The following is a 20584-nucleotide window of genomic DNA, read 5'->3' as shown; positions in this document are numbered from 1 at the left end:
CTCAGTATTTCAGAGAAGGTTTCCTTCACTGTCTTGCTTAGGATTTTATTTGGGGTAAATAAAATTTTTTTTATGAAACATCAAAAAAACTTCCTTGATAAAATATTAAGGGAAAACACTACTTAAAATGCTAACATAAACAATTTATCATTAAAATATACATTCTCAATAAATGTTTAATCTAAAAATTATCTTTATTTTTCATAAGCAAGAAATTTATATACTTCCCCTGGAAGAATACCATCATTAATCCAACAGAGGTTTTCAACCAGTGATTAGACCACCATAGGTACTGAGCTAAATTTCTGTTAGAGTAGGGATTGAATGGAGCAGGGTGGTCCAGGTATCAGCAGCAATCAGTCACTTGTGAGAGAAGTAGTGAGTGTGCTGATGCCAACTCAGCTTGTGCTGTGAGTCTTGGCTGCCCATATTAGTTTTCTGGGGCTGTCACAACAAAATGCCACCAACTGAGTGGCATAAGCAGCAGAAATTCTCTCACAATTCTGGAGTCCAGGAGTCCAGGATGAAGACCTTGACAGTAGGCTTCTTCTGTCATCAGAGGGCCACGAGAGAATATGTCATCCTTTTCTCATAGCCTCTGCCAGTTTGCTGCAATGCTTGGCATTCCTTGGCTTATAGAAACTCTGCTTTCAGGTTCACAGGGCATTCTCCCTGCACACGTGTCTCTGAATATTCCTCTTTTTATAAGGACACCAGTCCTCTTAGAGTAAGAACCTTTCCTACTACACTGTAACCCATATTAATGTTACATCTGCAATGACCCTATTTCCAAAGAGTCATACTCTGAAGTACCAAGGGTTAGGACTTCCACATATAAATTTTGGTAGGACACAATTCAACTCATAATACTGCCCCCCAAGTTCATCGTGTGAACTTGGGCAGGTCACTTCATTCTAAGTCTCAGCTTCCTTGTTGGTAAATATAGTAAAACTAATAGTACCAATGTCATTGGCGTATTTAAGAATTTATCTAGGCTACATCATGATTTAGTAAGAGATAGGGCATTTAAGAAGATTAAGCCATGAGGGTTCCTTCCTCATGAATAATATTAGGTACCCTTATAATAAGACTTGACAAAGGAAGTTCATCTCTCTATTGCCCTCAGTTTTCTGCCATGTGAGGACACAACAAAAAGGCCATTACCAGACACCAGAGCCTGTGCCTTGATTTTGGACTTCTCAGCCTCCAGAACTGTAAGAAAATAAGTTTCTGGGCCAGGTGCCATGGCCCTCTCCTGTAATCACAGTATTTAGGGAGGCCATGATGGATGGATCACTTGAGGTCAGGAGTTCAAGACCAGCCTGGCAAACATGGTGAAACCCCATCTCTACCAAAAATACAGAAAAATTAGCCAGGCGTGGTGGCACTCGCTTGTAATCCCAGCTACCCAGGAGGCCGAGACAGGAGAATTGCTTGAACCCAGGAGGCAGAGGTTGCAGTGAGCCAAGATCACGCCACTGTACTCCAGCCTGGGCAACAAGAGTGAAAATCTGTCAAGAAGAATGAAATAAAGACAGAGAGAAAGAGAGAGAGAGAAAGAGAGAAAGATAGAGAGAAAAAGAGAGAGAGAAGAAGGAAGGAAGGAAGAAAGGAAGGAAGGAAGGAAACAAGTTTTTGTTCGTTACAATATACCAGTCTTGAGTGATTTTGTAGCAGCCCAAAATAGACTACCATCATTTGATATGATCCATTTAAAACATAAGAAAAATAATCTGTGGAGGTGGAGGTCAGAGTTAGGATAATTGAAATGGGCAAAAGGCAGCTGTTGGTTGCTGAAAAATTCAGTATCTTGGTCTGAGTTTTGGTTATATATATAATAAGCCATAAGTTGAATAGGTTTCATGCGTTTTATTTTATATAAATGAAGGCTTAAATTTAAATACAAGAAAAAAAAAAGAAGGTTCACCTAGATACTTCCTATCCTCCAGTACATTCTCTCTCTTCGCTCTGTTGCATCCTGAAGATTATCAGGACTTCTATGGACTGGATGGTAGAGTGAGTCTAAGCGCCACATCCCTCCGTTGCTTCCTGTGGGTATGAGGGAAGAGAGGTACGTTTCTTGTCCCTAGGGAGGTAGGCTTGACCAGGAGGGGACCTGGTTCATTTCGGCCAGGCTGTCATGGCTTCCAGAGCACCTCGCCGCTATTTCCGTCGCTCAACAGACAGGCTGAGCTCTTTGGAGGAGTACGTGATGTTGGGTTTTGGTTTGCACTTCAGGAACTGCTGATACTGTAGCTTCTGAGGGAGCTGCAGGGATTTCCCGATTTCCTGAGTGCCTGTGTTAAAAGTTAGAAATGGGATCTGCTGGCAGGTTTGAGACTGAGCATGACGGTGGAAACATCTAATTCTATTAGTTTTTGCTTGAAATGCAAAAGATGAGAAAAAAAGTTCCCGTTTGCTCCACATATTTCTCTTAGAATAAAGCCGATTGAAAGTTAAGTTAACCCTGAAGAAATTCCCCCTGGCGTTTGCAAAGAGCTCCTTTATGCCTCACGTCCAGCTTGGCTCAAAAGGACTCTAAAGAGCCTGAGAGCTGCTGCGGAAAGGCGGAGTCACAGTACAATCGGTGTTAACTACGTGTGCAGCCACCGTCGTCTCCTTAGTCATATTACAGGTGCAGAGGCAGTATAGGTGGATCCCTCACAAGTCGAGTGGGTTGACCTCAGATTGACTTTAGAGATGGTTTGTGACCACCTGATAGATGGTAGCCGTTACAGCATTTAGAAAGTGAGTAAAAGAAAGGATGCATACGGGGGCCCACACGCTTGCTTGGCTTCTGCAGATGGAGAGAGAGCTGTCGCTTTTCTGCCTTCTGAGTGTTGAGTAACTTTTTTTTTCCTTTGTTGGCATGAAATAGAGCTGAAAATAAAAGCAGATTTTCTTTTAACAAGATAGTATTAACATGCTTGCAGAGTATTTCCCTGTGGATTTCTGCTTATCACAGTGATACCACAAAGAGCTCTAATCTGGAGGTATGGGTTGTTCCCTAGCTTAGAAGGAGGTCAATCCTGGAGAGTAAGTACCGTGAGGTACAAAAGGATCCTTTGGGATTGGAAGAATAAGCATTCATTACTTTTATTTATTTAAAACAACAAAATGAACTTTCTCCTATATTGACTGACCTTGACCCCTGGAGTTCAGACTGTTTGCATCTCACACCAGAAGCTTCCTCAGAGGACCCAAAGAAGTACTTTTTACCTCCACCAAATTTCAGCTGAGGTGACTGCTATCTTTTCATCATTTGCTGTGTGTTTGTAGTTAAATCGTTGAAGTTTCAGAGTTTGCGGAACTCCAACGGAAAAAGTGACCACCAGCACATCAAATAGTCAACCCCTGGCAGTGTAATCTTTTAGTGAAAGCTTGTAGGGTTTCTGCAACCTGGTTAGGGGGAGTTAGAAAAGGAAACAGAAAAGGACTTAAGCCTTTTAGCTTCTGATCTGAAATCAGACTTGGGCCACACAGTTCTATGGTTTCTGATGATTTCATTTACAGCTAGAAATAGGCTGGATGGCCAGGAATACTACTTGTTTGCCCCATGCTTGCTCCATGTTAGTGATTGATGGGACTGCTTAGAAAGAATAGGTGGATAATCCTAAGCAGCAAATAACCTCAAGTGAATAAACATGAGTCACCTCTGTTTATGAGAGAGAAATGCGGAGGCCAGCACAATTTACCTTAACAGAAAATTCCAAAGTTGGGGAATATCATGGACCGCTTCTTCCTGGAATCCTGGGGAAGAAAACAAAACCTGGAGGTACTGGGGATTGAGCCCAGGGCCTCATGCATGCTCTACCACTGAGCTCTACCCCCCGGCAACTTAGATCCTTCAGAAAACCCTTTGGTGACCGCCAATATCTGAGCCTGCCCTCTGTGTCAGGATAATCATGATGTTTCCAATTCTGCGGTTAATTCCCTGCATGAAGCCCTTCCTCTTTTAGGCACGGTTATACCAAAAGAAAGGTAGCTTAGCCTGGCATGGTGGTTTATGTCTGTAATCAGAACTTTAGGAGGCTGAGGCGGGTGGATCACAAGGTCAGGAGTTCAAGACAAGCCTGGACAAGATGGTGAAACCCTGTCTCTACAGAAAATATGAAAATTAGCCAGGCGTGGTGGCAGGCGCCTGTAATCCCAGCTACTCGGGAGGCTGAAGTACAGAATTGCTTAAACCCAGGAGGCGGAGGTTGCAGTGAGCCGAGATCATGCCAGTGCACTCCAGCCTGGGTGACAGAGTGAGACTCCGTCTCAAAAAACAACAAGAACAACAACAAAATGTAGTTTAGTGGTAAAAATAAAGGCACTGCTCCTGATTTGTGGTCAGCCCAAGATCAACTCACTCTAAGGTGGGCTCTCCATCATGTTAAACTTCCTGGAGCATACTTCCATTCTATCATTTGAATGTGTCCTGGTATATGACATTCTCTTGCAAATTTTCTGGTCATAATTTTCTGTAATCTTTTGACTCTTGGAAGCATGTTGGTGTCTCATATAGTCAAAAAATAAACCTGACTCAAGTGTGTGTGAAAATACCTTAAAATTGAATACAAATAGAGGCAAACTAAAATTGCATTGTGAAACAATAACATAATCCAACTGAAAAGTAACGAACTGATCTATGAAAATGGTTTATACAGTTTGTTGTTCTAATTGTAAGATTAAAAAGAATTGCAAACAAATCTTGAACTCTGTATCAGGGTTATTTTTGTAGAGCTAGGGCTGTAAGAATTCTGAGATTTTGTGTGAATTTCAAGATTGGGAAAATGAGTGTGTGTGAGCAGGTGTGTTGTTGGAACCAGACTGTCACTGTAAGAGAAAGAAGGTAAAGAATAGTCCTGTTGGTGTTGATGGGAATTGGAGGCATCAGTATGAAATTATACATATGTAATTTTATAGGCTGGGCACGGTGGCTCACGCTTGTAATCCCAACACTTTGGGAGGCCGAGACGGGCAGCTCCCTTGAGGTCAGGAGTTCGAGAACAGCCTGGCCAACATGGTGAAACCCCGTCTCTACTAAAAATACAAAAATTAGCCAGATGTGGAGTGTGTGCCTGTAGTCCCAGCTACTCGGAAGCCTGAGGCAGGAGAATCACTTGAACTTGGGAGGCAGACATTGCAGTGAGCCAAGATCCCACCACTGAACGCCGGCCTGGGCAACTTAGCCTTTTCTCAAAAAACAAAAAAAAAAAGTAAAATTTCCCTGCAGATCTGTCTGCTAACTAGGTCTAGAAGAAATACCTCAGAAACAATGAACAAAGATAATGTTATTTTGATTTTCAAACATCATTCCCTACTAAAAGGCACCAGAGATACTAATAGAAAGTAGCTACTAGTGTCAACTACACTGACTCCAGGACTGGGCCAGGGAAACTACAAAGTAAACCTAAGATATCTTGCTGTGCCAGAATGATGGGGATGATTAAAAAGAACAAGAAATGGGCTTGAAGGGAATCTCATTGACCAAATCTGACACACTTTGAGCATTAATGATGACAATAAATGATTATCAATCTTGGGAACTTAAATAAATAAATATGGACGATGGGAAGATTTTCCTTACAGTGGCATGCCAGCTAATAAATGTGGAAGGAAGGATAAAATTTGAAAATCCCCATCAGAAAATTAGAAAATCTGGACACCATCAGAATGCTGATAAGTGCAGACATAATTTATAAGTCAATACTAAAAGTATAGGTAAAATTTTGATGAGGATCAGGATATTTATATAGTCTCAGAGTATTTCCCTAGAGCTTACTTATTGATTACAATGGGGAAGATGATACTTTTGCAGGGAAGAAATAGCAGCTACAAACTTAACCAAATGATCAAAGCTAACTTCACTAATAATGGGGAAAACTGACATCACATGCCTCTTGGTGTGATAGAGGATAACATGATTTTTGTGATATTTCTCCCAGTTTCCATAACCTTAATCTTATCGTAAGTAGCACAAATTAAGAAACATTCCATAAAACCACTGGCATATACTCTTTAAAAACATCAATGTTGTGAAAGACACGATTGAGCAACTGTTCTAAATTAAAGGAGACTAAAGAGTCAAGACAATTAGATTCATATGTGTCTGTGAAATGGATCCTAGCTTGAGAGAGATATTTCTATAAAAGATTACATTGTTACAATTAGTTAAATTTTTAAGGATTGTATATTAGATAATACTATTTTATCAATGTTAACTTTACTGAATTTGATATTGTTCTGTGTTAAGAAATTGATCTTGTTTTAAGAAATACACAATGATGAATTTAGGGATTAAAAAGATATAATGTTTGAAAATCATTATCAAATAGTTTATAGAAATAATCTTTGAGATATATATATCTCAAAGTATGTATATATATATATATATACTTATATATATGTGTATGTGTGTGTGGGTGTATATATATATGTGTGTGTGTGTGTATATTCCTGTTGGGAGCAAGCCCCCCAAAATCTGGCCATAAACTGGCCCCAAAACTGGCCATAAACCAAACCTCTGCAGCACTGTAACATGTTCATAATGGCCCTAATGCCCAAGCTGGAGGGTTGTAGGTTTACGGGAATGAGGGCAAGGAACACCTGGCCCACCCAGGGCGGAAAATCGCTTAAAGGCATTCTTAAGCCACAAACAATAGCATGAGCTATCTGTACCTTAAGGACATGCTCCTGCTGCAGTTAACTAGCCCAACCTATTCCTTTAATTTGGCCCATCCCTTCATTGCCCATAAGGTATACTTTTAGTTAATTTATTATCTATAGAAACAATGCTAATGACTGGTTTGCTGTTAATAAATATGTAGGTAAATCTCTCCTCAGGGCTCTCAGCTCTGAAGGCTGTGAGACCCCTGATTTCCCACTTCACAGCTCTATATTTCTGTGTGTGTCTTTAATTCCTGTATTGCCGCTGGGTTAGGGTCTCCCTGACTGAGCTGGTCTCAGCATATTCCACTGTTGCTGATTGTTTGGTTGAAGAGGCAAGATGTTCAGAAATGATCCCAAGATGTGGAAAATATGTGCTTCTCAGGTGGTTCCCATTCCATTTTAAATGTTTCCAGGCAGGGACAAAGATACAAATTTCTCAGTATGTATTCAAATCTAACAGGTGTTTTATTCTATTTTCCTGGTTACACTCCCTGTTTGTGAGTCAATCAACTAAGGACATCTGAAGGAAACAGAATTTAATTCTCAGAGTCAGGAAGTGATGAGAGACTGCTTTGGTAGGGAAAGTAATGGGAAATTTGTTCTTTCTTGCATAAATAAAGAAGAAAAAGAAAGAAGAGACAGAGACAGGGAAAGAAATAGAAGGCATAACAATCCTAAATATGTATCCACCAAACAGCAGAGTTGCAACATATGTAAAGAGAAAAAAAAGTTAACTTTAAAAAAAATAGACAAATCCACAATTACTTTGGAGACTTCAAAACTTCTCTCATAATGATTGATAGAACAACTAAACAGAAAATCAGCAAGAATGTTGAAGAATTAGGCCGGGTGTGGTGGCTCACGCCTGTAATCCCAGCACTTTGGGAGTCTGGGGCAGGGGAATCATGAGGTCAGGAGACCAAGATCAACCTGGCTAACATGGTGAAACCCAGTCTCTACTAAAAATATGCAAAAAAATTAGCCAGGCGTGGTGGTGGGTGCCTATAGTCCCAGCTACTCAGGAGGCTGAGGCAGGAGAATGGCATGAAACCAGGAGGCAGAGCTTGAAGTGAGCCGAGATCACAGCACTGCATTCCAGCCTGGGCAACAGAGTGGGACTCCATCTCAACAAAAAAAAAAAAAAAAAAAAAAGAAAAAGAGTGTTGAAAACTCAAACTCAAAATCATCTTCAGCCACCAGAATTCAGTTAACATTTATAAAACAGTCCACACAAGAAGAGTAGAGCACACATGTCAAATCCACACAGATTATAGGTCAAGGTAAAACATATCCTGGGCCATAAAACAAACCTCAACAAATTTAAAAGAATTAACCAATATGGTATGATCCCTGACCACAATGAAATTAAACTAAAAGTCGGTCACAAAAGATGACAGAAAAATATCCAAATGCTTGGAAAATGAACAACACACTACTAAACAGTTCATAAGACAAAGAGAAAGCCTTAGAAGACATCAAAAAATAAGTTAACCTGAATAAAACTGAAAATACAATATATTAAAAATTCCAAGACACCCTAAAGGAGTGCTGAGAGAGAAATATACAGCACTAAGTGCACACATTAGAAAAGAAAAAAGTCCCAAATCAGTCCTCTAAACTTTTACTTGAAGAAACCAGGTGGGAAAAAGAGCAAAATTACCCAAAGCAAATAGAAGAAAGGAAATAATAAAAAATAAAAGCAGAAATCAATGAAATGGAACACAGGCACACACACACAAAAATAGAAAAACAAACAAAAAGTTAGTTCCTTTCAAGGATCAATAAACGAAGAACTCTAGCAAGATAGAAATTTTCAGCAGAGAGATGACACAGTTTACCAACATCAGGAATAAAAAGAGGAGATCACTATAGACTCAGATGACATCAAAAGCATAAGGGAGGCTGGGCGCGGTGGCTCACGCCTGTAATCCCAGCACTTTTGGAGGCTGAGGTGGGTGGATCATTTGAGGCCAAGAGTTCCAGACCAGCCATGGCCAACATGGCAAAACCCTGTCTCTATTAAAAAGTCAAAAATTAATCAACCATGGTGATGCATGCCTGTAATCTCAGCTACTTGGAAGGGTGAAATATGAGAATCACTTAAACCCGGGAGACGGAGGTTGCAGTGAGCAGAGATGGCACCACTGCACTCCAGCCTCAGCGAAGAATGAGACCCTGTCTCACCAAACACAAATAAAAAAACAAACAAAAACCTCTATTGGGGAGGGGAGGAGACCTCTTAGAACTAAAAATGTAATACAGCAAGGTCACAGGATAAAAGTCTACAGAAATAAATTATATCTCCAAATAACGGCAATGAACATGTGGAGAGTGAAATTTAAAATGTAATACCCTGTATTTCCTAATAGCTAGAAGAGAAAATTTGGAATATTCCCAATGCAAAGAAATGAGAACTATATGAGGCGATGGATTTGCTAATTCCCCATATTTAATTATTATACATTGTACGCATCAAAACACCTCTCTGTGCCTCACAAATATGTGCAATCATTATGTGTCAAGTAAACATAATTTAAAAAACACATTTTTTAGGGTGGCGGTGGCGGCTCCCGGGACCGGGGCCTTTTGTTTGGAGTGGCTGGGTGTTTGTGTGTGGGCGGGGGCCGGAGCCACGAGGTAGTCGGCCTTCCCAAGCTTGCTCCCTCCCAGCCGTCCCTCGCGGGGGTGGGGGACCGCCCTGTGGGCCGGGCATCCCCTCAGGCGCTGCCGCCCCGCCCAGCCTGAGGGGAGGAACCCGCGGGGCCTCACCTAGCGGCCCAGCCACCTCTGGAGTTGCAGCCTCTGCTCTCAGTGCTCTGGACCCGAGGCTGTCCCTTGCCCCTCGGGCCGAGGCCATGAAGATCAAAGATGTCAAGAAACCCTCTCTCCCATGGTTTGTCATGGACATTGGGGGAACTCTAGTAAAACTCTCATACTCTGAACCTATTGCTATCACAGCAGAGGAAGAACAAGAAGAAGTTGAGAGTTTAAAAAGTATTCGAAAATATTTTATTTCTAATGTAGCATATGGATCCACCGGCATTAGGGATGTACACCTTGAACTGAAAGATTTAACACCTTTTGGTCGAAGAGTGAACTTGCACTTTATCAGGTTTCCAACCCAGGATCTGCCTACTTTTATCCAGATGGGAAGAGATAAAAACTTCTCAACATTGCAAACGGTGCTATGTGCTGCAGGAGGTGGCACCTACAAGTTTGAAAAAGATTTTCGCGCAATTGGAAACCTCCTTCACCTGCACAAACTGGATGAACTTGACTGCCTTGTAAAGGGCTTGCTGTATATAGACTGTTGGTTTCAATGGACATGCGGAGTGCTATTGTTTAGCTAATGCCACAGAACTTCAGCAATGCCAAAAGATGCCTTTTAACCTGGATGATCCCTACCCACTTCTTGTTGTGAACATTGGCTCAGGAGTCAGTATTTTAGCAGTCCATTCCGAAGACATCTATAAACGAATGACTGGGACAAGCCTTGGAGAGGGTACCTTTCTGGGTTTATGTAGTTTATTGACTGGCTGTGAAAGTTTTGAAGAGGCTCTTGAAATGGCATTCCAAAGGTGACAGCACACAAGCTGACAATCTGGCCCATGATATTCCTGGAGGAGATTATGAAAGATTTGGTTTGCCAGGTTGGGCTGTAGCATCTAGTTTTAGGAACATGATTTATAAGGAGAAGCGAGAATCTGTTAGTAAAGAAGATCTGGCAAGAGCTACTTTAGTTACTATCACCAATAACTTCGGTTCTGTGGCACGAATGTGTGCTGTTAATGAGAAAATAAACAGAGTTGTCTTTGTTAGAAACATTTTATGTGTCAATACCCTGTCAATGAAACTTTTGGCGTATGCACCAGATTTTTGGTCAAAAGGTCAACTGAAAGCCTTGTTTCTAGAACATGAGGGATACTTTGGAGCAGTTAGTGCACTTCTTGGTCTGCCAAATTTCAGCTAAAGCACCAGGTATCTCTCTCAGCTAATAAATGTCATCCAAGAGGAACTGAAACCAGAGGCATTACTACTGCATTGTTTGTCACTGGCAACCAAAGGATAAAAGAGTAGCATAAGCTGCTGAATATTGCCATATTAAGGGAGAGAATTGAGTAATGTGAAAAAAAATAATTTTAAAAAGACAGTAACTGTAAAATCTCTGACAAAAAGGAAATACTTAGACATAAATCTAACAAAATCTGAATAATGCTGAAAAAGACACAATGCAATGTAAGGCGGGCGTGGTGCATCCAGCCTGTAATCCCAACACTTTGGGAGGCCGAGGCAGGTGGATCACCTAAGGTCAGGAGTTCAAGACCAGCTTGGTCAACATGGTGAAACCCCATCTCTACAGAAATACCAAACTTAGCCAGGTATGATGGCAGATGCCTGTAATCTCAGCTATTCAGGAGGCTGAGGCGGGAGAATTACTCGAATACGGGAAGCAGAGATTGCAATGAGCTGAACTGAACCATTGCACTCCAGCCTGGGTGATAAAGCAAGACTCCGTTAAAAAAAAAGAAACTTACACTATGCAATGTACACAACGCTGAAGAAATAAGTTTAAAAAAACCAAAAATACAAAAGAAAAACTAAATAAATGGAGAGATGTACAGTGTTAACAGTTTGCAAAACTCAGCATGGTAAAGATGGCAGTTCTTCTCAAACTGACATATAGGTTCAATGAAATTCTTATCAAAATCCAAGCAAGATTTTTATTCTAAAATTTATGTAGGAAGTTAAAGGAATTAGAATAGCTAAAATAATGATTAAGAATAAAAATATAAGGGGAAGAAACAGTCGACTTAACTTCAAGAGTATTGTATTACATTGTTGTATGCTTGTATCATTGTATAAGAAAGGCAGGAAGCAAGTCCGGGCCCCCTGGCTCATGCCTGTAGCCTCAACAACACTTTGGAAGACTGAGGCGGGAGGATTGCTTCAGCCCAGTAGTTGCAGATCAGCCTGAGCAACAAAGGGTGATCCTGACTCTACCAAAAAAAAAAGAAAAAAAAACAAAACTGGTCACAGTGGGCTTGCGCCTGTGGTTCCAGATACTCAGGGAGGCTGAGGTGGGAGGGTCACCTGGTCCCTAGATATTGAGACTGCAGTGAGCAGTGATACTACCACTGCACTCCAGCCTGGACTACAGAACAAGACTCTGTCTCAAAATTTTTTTTTTTTTTTTTTTTTTTTTGTGGCATCACTTATGACTTTTCTTTTTTTTTTTTTTTTTATTATACTTTAGGGTTTTAGGGTACATGTGCACAATGTGCAGGTTTGTAACATATGTATCCATGTGCCATGTTGATTTCCTGCACCCATTAACTCGTCATTTAGCATTAGATGTATCTCCTAATGCTGTCCCTCCCCCCTACCCCCACCCCACAACAGTCCCCGGAGTGTGATGTTCCCCTTCCTGTGTCCATGAGTTCTCATTGTTCAATTCCCACCTATGAGTGAGAACATGCGGTGTTTGGTTTTTTGTCCTTGTGATAGTTTACTGAGAATGATGTTTTCCAGTTTCATCCATGTCCCTACAAAGGACACGAACTCATCATTTTTTATGGCTGCATAGTATTCCATGGTGTATATGTGCCACATTTTCTTAATCCAGTCTATCGTTGTTGGACATTTGGGTTGGTTCCAACTCTTTGCTATTGTGAATAGTGCCGCAATAAACATACGTGTGCATGTGTCTTTATAGCAGCATGATTTATAGTCCTTTGGGTATATACCCAGTAATGGGATGGCTGGGTCAAATGGTATTTCTAGTTCTAGATCCCTGAGGAAACGCCACACTGACTTCCACAATGGTTGAACTAGTTTACAGTCCCACCAACAGTGTAAAAGTGTTCCTATTTCTCCACATCCTCTCCAGCACCTGTTGTTTCCTGATTTTTTAATGATGGCCATTCTAACTGGTGTGAGATGGTATCTCACTGTGGTTTTGATTTGCATTTCTCTGATGGCCAGTGATGAGGAGCATTTCTTCATGTGTTTTTTGGCTGCATAAATGTCTTCTTTTGAGAAGTGTCTGTTCATGTCCTCTGCCCACTTTTTGATGGGGTTGTTTGTTTTTTCTTGTAAATTTGTTTGAGTTCATTGTAGATTCTGGATATTAGCCCTTTGTCAGATGAGTAGGTTGCAAAAATTTTCTCCCATTGTGTAGGTTGCCTGTTCACTCTGATGATAGTTTCTTTTGCTGTGCAGAAGCTCTTTAGTTTAATGAGATCCCATTTGTCTATTTTGGCTTTTGTTGCCATTGCTTTTGGTGTTTTAGACATGAAGTCCTTGCCCACGCCTATGTCCTGAATGGTATTGCCTAGGTTTTCTTGTAGGATTTTAATGGTTTTAGGTCTAACATATAAGTCTTTAATCCATCTTGAATTAATTTTTGTATAAGGTGTAAGGAAGGGATCCAGTTGCAGCTTTCTACATATGGCTAGCCAGTTTTCCCAGCACCATTTATTAAATAGGGAATCCTTTCCCCATTTCTTGTTTTTGTCAGGTTTGTCAAAGATCAGATAGTTGTAGCTATGCGGCATCATTTCTGAGGGCTCTGTTCTGTTCCATTGATCTATGTCTCTGTTGTGGTACCAGTACCATGCTGTTTTGGTTACTGTAGCCTTGTAGTATAGTTTAAAGTCAGGTAGCGTGATGCCTCCAGCTTTGTTCTTTTGGCTTAGGATTGACTTGGCGATGCGGGCTCTTTTTTGGTTCCATATGAACTTTAAAGTAGTTTTTTCCAATTCTGTGAAGAAAGTCATTGGTAGCTTGATGGGGATGGCATTGAATCTATAAATTACCTTGGGCAGTATGGCCATTTTCACGATATTGATTCTTCCAACCCATGAGCATGGAATGTTCTTCCATTTGTTTGTATCCTCTTTTATTTCATTGAGCAGTGGTTTGTAGTTCTCCTTGAAGAGGTCCTTCACATCCCTTGTAAGTTGGATTCCTAGGTATTTTATTCTCTTTGAAGCAATTGTGAATGGGAGTTCACTCATGATTTGGCTCTCTGTTTGTCTGTTATTGGTGTACAAGAATGCTTGTGATTTTTGTACATTAATTTTGTATCCTGAGACTTTGCTGAAGTTGCTAATCAGCTTAAGGAGATTTTGGGCTGAGACAATGGGGTTTTCTAGATACACAATCATGTCATCTGCAAACAGGGACAATTTGACTTCCTCTTTTCCTAATTGAATACCCTTTATTTCCTTCTCCTGCCTGATTGCTCTGGCCAGAACTTCCAGCACTATGTTGAATAGGAGCGGTGAGAGAGGGCATCCCTGACTTGTGCCAGTTTTCAGAGGGAATGCTTCCAGTTTTTGCCCATTCAGTATGATATTGGCTGTGGGTTTGTTGTAGATAGCTCTTATTATTTTGAGATACGTCCCATCAATACCTAATTTATTCAGAGTTTTTAGCATGAAGGGTTGTTGAATTTTGTCAAAGGCCTTTTCTGCATCTATTGAGATAATCATGTGGTTTTTGTCTTTGGTTCTGTTTATATGCTGGATTACATTTATTGATTTGTGTATGTTGAACCAGCCTTGCATCCCAGGGATGAAGCCCACTTGATCATGGTGGATAAGCTTTTTGATGTGCTGCTGGATTCGGTTTGCCAGTATTTTATTGAGGATTTTTGCATCAATGTTCATCAAGGATATTGGTCTGAAATTCTCTTTTTTGGTTATGTCTCTGCCAGGTTTTGGTATCAGGACGATGCTGGCATCGTAAAATGTGTTAGGGAGGATTCCCTCTTTTTCTATCGATTGGAATAGTTTCAGAAGGAATGGTTCCAGTACCTCCTTGTACCTCTGGTAGAATTCAGCTGTGAATCCATCAGGTCCTGGACTCTTTTTGGTTGGTAAGCTATTGATTATTGCCACAATTTCAGGACCTGTTATTGGTCTATTCAGAGATTCAACTTCTTCCTGGTTTAGTCTTGGGAGGGTGTATTTGTTGAGGAATTTATCCATTTCTTCTAGATTTTCTAGTTTATTTGCATAGAGGTGTTTGTAGTATTCTCTGATGGTAGATTGTATTTCTGTGGGATCGGTGGTGATATCCCCTTTTTCGTTTTTTATTGCATCTATTTGATTCTTCTCTCTTTTCTTCTTTATTAGTCTTGCTAGCGGTCCATCAATTTTGTTGATCTTTTCAAAAAACCAGCTCCTGGATACATTAATTTTTTGAAGGGTTTTTTGTGTCTCTATTTCCTTCAGTTCTGCTCTGATTTTAGTTATTTCTAGCCTTCTGCTAGCTTTTGAATGTGTTTGCTCTTGCTTTTCTAGTTCTTTTAATTTTGATGTTAGGGTGTCAATTTTGGATCTTTCCTGCTTTCTCTTGTGGGCATTTAGTGCTATAAATTTCCCTCTACACACTGCTTTGAACGTGTCCCAGAGATTCTGGTATGTTGTGTCTTTGTTCTCGTTGGTTTCAAAGAACATCTTTATTTCTGCCTTCATTTCATTATGTACCCAATAGTCATTCAGGAGCAGGTTGTTCAGTTTCCATGTAGTTGAGTGGTTTTGACTCAGTTTCTTAATCCTGAGTTCTAGTTTGATTGCACTGTGGTCTGAGAGACAGTTTGTTATAATCTCTGTTCTTTTACATTTGCTGAGAAGAGCTTTACTTCCAACTACATGGTCAATTTTGGAATAGGTGTGGTGTGGTGCTGAAAAAAATGTATATTCTGTTGATTTGTGGTGGAGAGTTCTGTAGATGTCTATTAGGTCCACTTTATGTAGAGCTGAGTTCAATTCCTGGATATCCTTGTTAACTTTCTGTCTCGTTGATCTGTCTAATGTTGACAGTGGGGTGTTAAAATCTCCCATTATTATTGTGTGGGAGTTTAAGTCCCTTTGTAGGTCACTGAGGACTTGCTTTATGAATCTGGGTGCTCCTGTGTTGGGTGCATATATATTTAGGATAGTTAGCTCTTCTTGTTGAATTGATCCCTTTACCATTATGTAATGGCCTTCTTTGTCTCTTTTGATCTTTGTTGGTTTAAAGTCTATTTTATCAGAGACTAGGATTGCAACTCCTGCCTTTTTTTGTTTTCCAGTTGCTTGATAGATCTTCCTCCATCCCTTTATTTTGAGTCTATGTGTGTCTCTGCACGTGAGATGGGTTTCCTGAATACAGCACACTGATGGGTCCTGACTCCTTATCCAGTTTGCCAGTCTATGTCTTTCGATTGGAGCATTTAGCCCATTTACATTTAACGTGAATATTGTTATGTGTGAATCTGATCCTGTCATTATGATGTTAGTTGGTTATTTTGTTCGTTAGTTGCTATAGTTTCTTCCTAGCCTCGATGGTCTTTACAATTTGGCGTGTTTTTGCAGTGGCTGGTACCGGTTGTTCCTTTCCATGTTTAGTGCTTCCTTCAGGAGCTCTTTTAGGGCAGGCCTGGTGGTGACAAAATCACTCAGCGTTTGCTTGTCTGTAAAGTATTTTATTTCTCCTTCACTTACGAAGCTTAGTTTGGCGGGATAGGAAATTCTGGGTTGAAAATTCTTTTCTTTAAGAATATTGAATATCGGCCCCCACTCTCTTCTGGCTTGTAGAGTTTCTGCCGAGAGATCAGCTGTTAGTCTGATGGGCTTCCCTTTGTGGGTAACCCGACCTTTCTCTCTGGCTGCCCTTAACATTTTTTCCTTCATTTCAACTTTGGTGAATCTGACAATTATGTGTCTTGGAGTTGCCCTTCTCGAGGAGTATCTTTGTGGTGTTCTCTGTATTTCCTGAATCTGAATGCTGGCCTGCCTTGCTAGATTGGGGAAGTTCTCCTGGATAATATCTTGCAGAGTGTTTTCCAACTTGGTTCCATTCTCCCCATCATTTTCAGGTACACCAATCAGACGTAGGTTTGGTCTTTTCACATAGTCCCAAATTTCTTGGAGGCTTTGTTCATTTCTTTTTATTCTTTTTTCTCTAAACTTCCCTTCTCTCTTCATTTCATTCATTTCATCTTCTATCAGCGATACCCTTTCTTCCAGTTGATCGCATCTGCTATGGAGGCTTCTGCATTCTTCGTGTAGTTCTCGAAACTTGGCTTTCAGCTCCATCATCTCCTTTAAGCCCTTCTCTCCATTGGTTATTCTAGTTATCCATTCTTCTAATTTTTTTTCAAAGTTTTTAACTTCTTTACTATTGTTTTGAATTTCCTCTCGTAGCTCAGAGTAGTTTGATCGTCTGAAGCCTTCTTCTCTCAACTCATCAAAGTCATCCTCCATCCAGCTTTGTTCCGTTGCTGGTGAGGAACTGCGTTCCTTTGGAGGAGGAGAGGTGCTCTGTTTTTTAGAGTTTCCAGTTTTTTTGGTCTGTTTTTTCCCCATCTTTGTGGTTTTGTCTACTTTTTGTCTTCGATGATGGTGATGTACAGATGGGTTTTTGGTGTGGATGTCCTTTCTGTTTGTTAATTTTCCTTCTACCAGACAAGACCCTCAGCTGCAGGTCTGTTGGAGTTTACTAGAGGTCCACTCCAGACCCTGTTTGGCTGGGTGTCAGCACCGGTGGCTGCAGAACAGCGGATTTTCGTGAGACCACATATTCAGCTGTCTGATAGTTCCTCTGAAAGTTTTGTCTCAGAGGAGTACCCGGTTGAATGAGGTGTCATTCTGTCCCAACTGGGGGGATGCCTCCCAGTTAGGCTGCTCAGGGGTGAGGGACCCCCTTTAGGAGGCAGTCTGTCTGTTCTCAGATCTCCAGCTGCGTGCTGGGAGAACCACTACTCTCTTCAAAGCTGTCAGTCAGACAGGGACATTTAAGGCTGTGGAGGTTCTCGCTGAGTTTTTGGTTGTCTGTGCCCTGCCCCCAGAGGTGGAGCCTATGGAGGCAGGCAGGCCTCCTTGAGCTGTGGTGGGCTCCACCCAGTTCGAGCTTCCTGGCTGCTTTGTTTACCTAAGCAAGCCTGGGCAATGGCGGGCGCCCCTCCCCCAGCCTCGTTGCCGCCTTGCAGCGTGATCTCAGACTGCTGTGCTAGCAATCAGCAAGACTCTGTGTGCATAGGACCCTCCGAGCCAGGTGCGGGACACAATCTTCTAGTGTGCCATTTTCCAGGCCCGTTGGAAAAGCGCAGTATTAGGACGGGACTGACCCGATATTCCAGGTGCCGTCTGTTTCCCCTTTCTTTGACTAGGAAAGGGAACTCCCTGACCCCTTGCGCTTCCCGAGTGAGGCAATGCCTTGCCCTGCTTCGGCTCGCGCACTGTGCGCTTCACCGACTGTCCTGAACCCACTGTTAGGCACTCCCTAGTGAGATGAAACCGGTACCTCAAGCAGAAATGCAGAAATCACCCGTCTTCTGTGTCGCTGGGGCTGGGAGCTGGAGACCGGAGCTGTTCCTATTCGGCCATCTTGGCTCCACCCCCTTGTTTTTTTTTTTTGTTTTTGAGATGGAGTCTTGCTTTGTCGCCCAGGCTGGAGTGCAATGGCGTGATTTCAGCTCACTGCAATCTCTGCCACCTCCTGGTTTCAAGTGATCCTTCTGCCGCAGCCTCCCAAGTAGCTGGGATTACAGGCACCTTCCACCACACCCAGCTATCAACAAAAAATTTTTTAATAAAAAAATTAAAAGAATGTCAACATTATGCCTTGTACAAAAATGAACTCAAAATGGATCAAGGATGTAAACATAAAATGTAAAAGTATAAAACTTTTGGGAAAAAACATGGAAGAAAATCTTTTGGATCTAGGGCAAGGCAAAGAAGTTTACAGTTGGCATGGAAACATGATCTAGAGATCTTGTAAAGCTGGTTCTTCTCTTCCTCCTTCTCTCTCCTGCTGTGTCATTTCCTTTGGGTGATGCTGAGGCTGGAAACAGGAAATGCAAATAGGAGAGCATTAAAGGCAACTAATTGGGTTGTGTCTTTAGTTTTTTTTTTGAGAAGTAGTTTCTTCCCTCTTGTTGCCCAGGTTGGAATGCAACGGTGCAATCTCAGCTCACTGCAACCACTGCCTGCTGAGTTTAAGCAATTCTCCTGCCTCAGCCTCCCAAGTAGCTGGGATTACATGCATGTGACACCACGCCCAGCTAATTATTTGTATTTAGTAGAGACAGGGTTTCACCTTGTTGGTCAGGCTAGTCTCGAACTCCTGACCTCAGTTGATCCACCTGCCTCTGCCTCCCAAAGTGCTGGGATTAAAGGAGTGTGCCACCACACCAGGCCTGTTTTTAATCTTTATGTGATCAAGAAATGAGATAAAAAGAAAGAAAAAAGAGAGAGAAAGAGAGGAAGAAAGAGAGAATGGAAGAGAGAGAAGAAATGAAAGAAAGAAAATTGGAAGAGTTGAATCATAGTTCTTTGAGGAGTGGATTTGAGGAGTGAGTCAGAGAAAAGTAAAAAATAAAAGTACACAGAGTTGAACCCAGGGCCTCAAAAATGCAAAACACAAGCTCCTCTATCACTGTCATATACAGAAAAATCCAAGCTAAAATAAGAAGAGACAATGTCAAAAGAAAGACTATTGCAATAGGAGAGCACTCAGCAATCTATGCATCTCAAAATCAAACAGAAAATGCTTTTCTTTTCTTTTCCTTTTTTTTTTTTTTTTTGAGATGGAGTCTTGCTCTGTCACCCAGGCTGGAGTGCAATGGCATGATCTTGGCTCACTGCAGCCTCCGCCTCCTGGGTTCAAGCGATTCTCCTGACTCAGCCTCCTGAGTAGCTGGGATTACAGACGCAACACCACGCCTGGCTAATTTTTGTATTTTTAGTAGAGACGGGGTTTCACCATGTTGGTCAGGCTGGTCTCTAACTCCTGACCTCGTGATCCCCTTGCCTTGGCCTCCTAAAGTGCTGCGATTACAGGGGAGATCCCACCATGCCGGCCTACGCTTTTCCTTTATAGGTAGGGAGGGCTAAGCAAAACTTTAGCAAAACTTTTAAAGGAAATAGGGCAAGAAAGGGGGATAGGACTAGCAGAGTCTGACACCGGGTGTCTCCCTTGTGGTCAGCCAAAGAGAATAAGCAGATAAGGGGCTGGGTCTGCTTTTTAGTGCTTACCCAGGCTTGGGCAAGCAGAGTTCAGGAGCCTGCAAGGAGAACAGTAGAAGAACGGAAGAAGTTTAGGGGCCTGACTAAAGTTTGGTTAAAACAAAGCAGAAAATAAGAAATGGTTTTCCCTTGGCCAGCACTTGGTCATCACTAAGCTACACACCTAACTCTTCAGTGAGAGCACTTTGATTTTCTGAAGCTTTGAATCCTTCATGATTTGTTATTCTTGTTAACTGTAAAAGATGGACTTACCAATTTTTTTCTGCATAGGGCTTGTGATGGAAGAAAAGTAGTGGAAATAAAAATCAGGTAACAGCTGCGTGCAGTTTACATTGCAGTTCTAAGCAGATTAATTGTTAAAGCTTCAGTCTTCTCTTATGAGTAATAAGAATCAAGTCTTGATTTGGGGCGTTTCTGATTTCCTTCAGAAATATCTTACCCTAGGAGGCAAGGATATTAAAAGTAAGGTTTTCCTTGGCTAAATATTTTGTAGTTTTTTTTGCTCAACAAGATTTGAAAAGATTTGTTGGCAAAAATTGACATTGGGAGAGACACAGAGAAACTCATTTAGCATTTTCTTAAGAAGGGTCTCCTTTCCAGGAGCGATGGCTCATGCCTGTAATTACAGCACTTTGGGAGGCTGAGGTGGGCAGATCACTTGAGGTCAGGAGTTTGAGACCAGCCTGACCAACATGTCAAAACCCCATCTCTACTAAAAATACAATTTTAGTATTTTCAATATTTTAGTACAAATACTAAAAATACAATTTTTGTATTAGCTGGGCATGGTGGCAGGCGCCTGTTACCCCAGCTACTCAGGAGACTGAGGCAGGAGAATCGCTTGAACCCAGGAGACAGAGGTTGCAGTGAGCCGAGATTGCAACACTGCACTCCATCCTGGGTGACAGAGT

General features: G+C 41.5%; 1 protein-coding gene and 1 pseudogene across 2 annotated transcripts in view; both read left to right on the top strand.

The window, feature by feature from the left end:
• Nucleotides 1–20584, top strand: part of LOC129483194 (septin-7-like) — a 200271-nt gene that overhangs the window by 42858 nt on the left and 136829 nt on the right. The gene's annotated exons all lie outside the window — the stretch shown is intronic.
• LOC129483193 (pantothenate kinase 3-like) lies at nt 9179–11552 on the top strand (annotated as a pseudogene).

This window comes from Symphalangus syndactylus, chromosome 5 (assembly GCF_028878055.3).
Source record: "Symphalangus syndactylus isolate Jambi chromosome 5, NHGRI_mSymSyn1-v2.1_pri, whole genome shotgun sequence".
In the NCBI taxonomy this organism is placed as follows: Eukaryota; Metazoa; Chordata; class Mammalia; order Primates; family Hylobatidae; genus Symphalangus; species Symphalangus syndactylus.
This window is presented reverse-complemented; position numbering and strand designations above follow the sequence as displayed.